The sequence below is a fragment of the Acomys minous genome (assembly GCF_964271855.1).
Source record: "Acomys minous genome assembly, chromosome: 1".
Lineage (NCBI taxonomy): Eukaryota > Metazoa > Chordata > Mammalia > Rodentia > Muridae > Acomys > Acomys minous.
Window position 1 is genome coordinate 109082150 of NC_140483.1, and position 5853 is coordinate 109088002.

The 5853-nt window shown below is 44.6% G+C and overlaps 1 pseudogene across 1 annotated transcript; it reads left to right on the forward strand.

Annotated features, from left to right (window-relative positions):
• The first annotated feature begins 3520 nt into the window (after positions 1 to 3520).
• On the forward strand, positions 3521 to 4023 carry LOC311596971 (ferritin light chain 1-like; annotated as a pseudogene). The gene has a single exon. The product of its transcript is annotated as a ferritin light chain 1-like (transcript).
• The last annotated feature ends 1830 nt before the right edge of the window (positions 4024 to 5853 follow it).

Sequence of the window (5853 nt, forward strand, 5' to 3'; positions counted from 1 at the left end):
ACACACACACACACACACACACACACACACGGTCCACCAATATTTCACCACAATCTTTGTATGGCAGACTATATAGCAGTCTTCTCACAGAGGGAAACTGTCATGTTTAGTGTCCACTGCCTGAGAGGGAAGCAGATAGTGACACGGAATCTAGAGCTTGGACACTGCTGTGTGGAACTAGCCTTCCCAACGAGTGAGTGAGTCAGTGAGTGAGTCAGTGAGTGAGAGTGGGTGGGCAGGCAAGCAGAAAATTGGCTTGGTTAAGGACTTTAAAACTGGGGATGGGCACACTTCTGTTTGTGTATGTAGTGGGAAGCCAAGTAGGGAAGAACTCTTTTTCAGTGTCAAATCCCTACACTGCATTCATTGAGCCAAATTATCCAGCTGTATGATCTTCTCCACACTCCTTAGTCATCTGTCTGAAGCACTGTGAGAACATTTGAAGGTTTTGGTTTTTTCTAGTTTCATCAGTCCTCCAGGGAGTTGGGTCCTTAGGCCACGCTATTAAAAGAGAAAGAGTGCCCCCTAGAGGCCAGAGTGTCAATGCTTCCAGCCCTCCACAGGCCAGCATAGAAAAAGTTCCAGTGAGGGTGCTGTAAACACAGTACTTGTTTATAAAATTCTCACAAAAGATATAAATAAAATAACGTACTTCATCAAAGATGAATAAGTAAACGTTTGATAAAAATTTTAAAACATTTTTATCTTAAAGCCCCCAATAAACTGATGTGCAGTGATTAAAGACTTAGAAATACTTATTACTCTGATTTAATTATATACTATATATATGTATTAAATCACCACAATGCACTTTGTAAAAAGTACAAATATTATGTCTCAGTAAAAATAAGATAAAGAAATGTGTACGGAGGCCGGGCGTGGTGGCGCACGCCTTTAATCCCAGCACTCGGGAAGCAGAGGCAGGCGGATCGCTGTGAGTTCGAGGCCAGCCTGGACTACAAAGCGAGTCTAGGACAGCCAAGACTACACAGAGAAACCCTGTCTCAAAAACAAAAAACAAAAAACAAAAAACAAAACAAAAAACAAGAAATGTGTGCGGAAGCTTTCTTTTTTAACAGTATAAAGACATCCAGCCCTCCCCCCGGCCCCCACACACAACAGAGTCAGCTTAGGGACGTGGGATGGTATATACCTGTGTTTCCAGAACTCTAGAAGCTGTAGCTGAGTTTGGGAGAATTTGAAGCCAGCCTGGACTATGGAAAAATAACAACGACAAAGGTTGACTTGTAACATGACAGCTTTTCTTTGTTGCTATGTATCTGTAAATAACTCTGTAAATCTGTCCACTTATAAACAGCCACGTTTCACTAGATGATGGTTTTGCTTCTTGTTGAATCAGGGTCTCGGTGTGTAGCCAGGCTAGCCCTGAACTCCCTATCCTCCTACCTCAGCTTTTTTATTTTTCATTTTATGTGCATTGGTGTTTTGCCTGCACGTATGTCTGTGTGAGGGCATCCAGTCCCCTAGAACTCGAGTTATGGACAGTTTTAAAGCTGCCATGCAGGTGCTGGGAATTGAACCTGAGTCCTCTGGAAGAGCATCCAGGGCTCTTAACCACTGAGCCGTTTCTCCAGCCCCCTGCCTCAGCTTCTTCAATGCTGAAATTATAGATGTGTAGCAGTATGTCTGGCTATCTCATTGGAATGTGGTTCCCTTCGGAACTAAGTGAGACTATGTCTATAGTGCCTCGCCATTTGACACACTTGGTACGTCAGAGCTGCCATGATGGCACTGTAACAACTACATTATTAAAGACAAGAGGGCATTCTATGTAAACACTTATTGAACAGGCTGGTCATAGTGTTTTAGATGAGAAATTACTGTCAGTATAAATTCAAATAGAGAAAAGGAAGACCTAGTTACAGGAAAACCCAAGAACATTTGTGAAGCTATGGGGGAAATCTCTCAAAAATTTTTCTTCCTTTCTTCAGAAAGAATTCTCTGTTGTGATTGTTTATTTAGTGGTGGTGGTGGTGGAGGGCAACTTTGTTAGGTTTCTATTGTTCTGACAAACAGCTTGAACAAAAACAACTTCCGGGGGAGGAAAAGGTTTATTTAAGCAGTGGCCTGGCCTCTCCCACATGAATCATTAATCAGGAAAATGCCCCCACAGACTTGCCTGCAGCACCTGACCAAGGCGTGTTCTCAGCGGAGGTTCTTCCTACATAGCTCCTGCTTGTATCACGTTGTCAAACTCTAATGAGGACAGGAGCAGAAGTGTTTTGTTTTGGGCTTTGGCTTTTCTTTCCTTCCTTTCCTTCCTTCTTTTGAGACAGAATTTTTCTATGTATACTCCCCAAGCGCTGGGGTTATGGGCATGCACCACCATTTTCTTTCTTTCTTTCTTTCTTTCTTTCTTTTTTTTTTTTTTTTAGGATTTTCAAGACAGGGTTTCTTTGTGTGTCCTTGGCTGTCCTGGAGTTGCTTTGTAGATCAGGCTGGCCTCGAACTCACAGTGATCTGCCTGCCTCTGCTTCCGGAGTGCTGGGATTAAAGGTGTGCGCCAGAACACCTGGCAGTTTTTTGTTTTTTTAGAGTCGGGTCTCGCTGTATTCAAGGTTGGCCTTCAGATCCTCCTGCTTCATTATTGATGAGAAATGTGCAGAGCCTGATGAGATGGGTAGTTAAAGGCATTTGCTGCCAAGCCAAATGACCCGAGTTCAATTCCCAGAGCCAACGGTAGGAGGAAAACACTGACTTGTGCAAGTTGTCTGACTTCCACCCATGTACCATGATGCACTTGTGACACCTCTCCCCAAAATAAATACATTTCAACGATTTTTAAATTTAATAAAAGAAATAGTCAAAAGCCATTTAAATAATTAATTACTAGGCTGGGCATGGCAGCATATGGCTTTAAACTCAGTACACAGGAGATAAAAAGGACCAAAAAACCAAAAGAACAGACTTTGTTTGTTTGCTTGTTTTAGTTTATATGGAGGATGCCAGTTTGGAAAGTCTATAAAGTTGTTAAAAATAACTTGTGAGCTGAGCATGGTGGCCCACAGCTTTACTCTGAGCACTCAGAGGCAGAGGTGGGTCTCTGTGAGTTCCAGGCTAGCCAGGGCTGCATTGTGAGACCCTGTCTTAAAACAACAAACAATTAAGAAGTTTCTTATGAGCTGGGTTGTGGTGGCACATGCTTTTAATCCCAGCATTTGGGAGGCACAGGCACAGGATCTCTGTGTGTCTGAGGCTAGCCTGTTCTACAAAGTGAGTTCCAGGACAGCACAAAGAACCCCTGTCATGAAAAACCTATTTTTAAAAAGGCAGAAAAGGAAGGAAAGAAAAGAAATAAAGGAAGAGCAGCGCCTTGAAGGTCCCGTGCTTTAAGAGTGTTTGATGGCACAGACCCGGGCACTCCCTCCCTCTTTGTTAGCTTCCAGCCGCCTTACAGTTTGTCTAGTCACAGCCTCTGAGACCATCTCTTTGCCGTACTTGGCTCCTAGGACCGGCGAGCACCTTCTCTTTGCCGTTAGCTCTATATTGTGGATCAGCCATGACCTCCCAGATTCGGTTACAATTACTCCACCCAAGTGGAAGCTGCCGTGGACCGCCTGGTCAACTTGCACTTGCGGGCCACCTACACCTACCTGTCTCTGGGCTACTACTTTGATGGAGATGACGTGGCTCTGGAGGGTGTAGGACACTTTTTCCTCGAATTGGCCGAGGAGAAGTGTGGGATTGTCGGGGCACTCTTCCAGGATGCGCAGAAGCCATCTCAAATTGAGTGGGGCAGAACCCAGGAGGCCATGGAAGCTGCCTCGGCCCCGGAGAAGAACCAGAGCCAGGCCCTCTTGGACCTCTATTCCCTGGGTTCTGCTCGCACAGACCTCACCTCTGGGAGTTCTTGGAAAACCACTTCCAGGATGAGGAGGTGAAGCTCATCAAGAAGATGGGCGACCACCTGACCAACATCGCTAGGCTGCCGGGCCACAGCAGCGCAGACCGGCATGCCACGGGCATCTTCTCTTTGAGCGGTTCACTCTCAAGCACGGCTAGGAGGCCTTCTGCCTTCCAAGGGGCTCGAGCCTCAGCTCTGCACCAGGCAGCCTTAGGGCCACGGCCACCTGAATGAACCCTCAAGCCACTAGGCAGCTTTGTAACCACCCTGGAGCCCCACTCAAGTCATGGACCAAGTAAAAATAAAGCTTTTTGAAACAGAGTAAAATAAAATAAAATAAAATAAAATAAGAAAGAAAAGAAGAAAGGAAGAAAGAAACTTGTTGTGAAATAGGGCTCAGCCTATAAGATACTGTAAACTAGGAACTGGGGCAGAGTCCAGATAATATTTCAAGACTGGTACACATAAAAGAGCTCATATCTTTTCTTCTTTTCTTTCTTTCTTTTTTTTTCCCCCCGAGACAGGGTTTCTCTGTGTAGCCCTGACTGTTCTGGACTCACTTTTTAGACCAGGCTGGCCTCGAACTCACAGTGATCTGCTTGCCTCTGCCTCCCGAGTGCTGGGATCAAAGGCACGCGCTATCCCCGCCCGGCTTCTTTTTTTTTTTCTTAAAGATTTTATTTATTTATTCTGTATACAGTGCTCTGCCTGCACGTACACCTGCATGCCAGAAGGCATCAGATCACATTATAGATGGTTGTGAGGCACCATGTGGTTGCTGGGAATTAAATTCTGGAGGATTTCTGGAAGAGCGGTCAGTGCTCTTAACCACTGAGCCATCTATCCAGCCATCTCATACATTTTCCTAGTGGCATTTCAAATTAGTGGGAGAAGATAAACATCTCAGAAATAACTGGCTCTCTTCAAACTACTGGTGTTTTAAAGATCTAAGTGTCTCCTGTAACACAAAAAGAAAAATCACGAAACTATTTATACAGTGAATAGAAACAAATACTTTTTAAAATGAACTTTGGGTAGGAAAGTACTTCCTGAGCCTGACAGGAACCCACGAGGAAATAAAAGACTGGTCAGATGCATAGATTTAACATCTTGTGCTTTAACCTGCTCTGCTTTACTGATTTTCTCCACCCCAGCCCCTCACTTCCCCCAACTCCCACCCCGGATTCCCAGAGGTTAACTGTGTTCATCAATGACAACACATAATAAATAGGGCTTGGAACTGGGCAGTGGTGGCATGGGCCTTTAATCACAGCACTTGGGAGGCAGAGGCAGGCAGATCTCTGCGAGTTCGTAGGCCAGCCTGGACTACAAAGCATCTCTAGGACAGCCAGGGCTACACAGAGAAACCCTGTCTCAACAAAACAAAACAAAACAAAACAAACAAACAAAAAGTCACCTAGGCCAGGCGTGGTGGCACATGCCTTTGATCCCAGCACTCGGGAGGCAGAAGCAGACAGATCACCGTGAGTTCGAGGCCAGCCTGGTCTACAAAGTGAGTCCAGGACAGCCAGGGATACACAGAGAAACCCTGTCTCAAAAAAAAAAAATCACCTTTCCTTTAGAACCAGGGTTGTAGTATGAGTTTGATTCCCAAAACAGAAGAAAATATATCTTTAAAAGAGTTTTAAAACTTTTTTTTTACATTGTGTGTGTACATGCAAATGCATGGCACAGAGCATGTGTGACATTCAGAACATGCAAATCTCCTACTACATGGGTTCCAAAAATAGGTTTGGTGGCAAGGACCTTTACTGGATGACCGTCACACTGGCCAAGACATAGTTTTATATTTAGAGAAGAGTTGCAAAGACGGTACAGTTTCCACATGCACTTCATATATTTATTTATTTTTGTTTTTTGTTTTTTTGAGACAAGGTTTCTGTGTATAGCCTTGGGTGTCCTGGACTCGCTGTGTAGACTAGGCTAGTCTCGAACTCACAGCGATCCGCCTGCCTCTGCCTCACTGA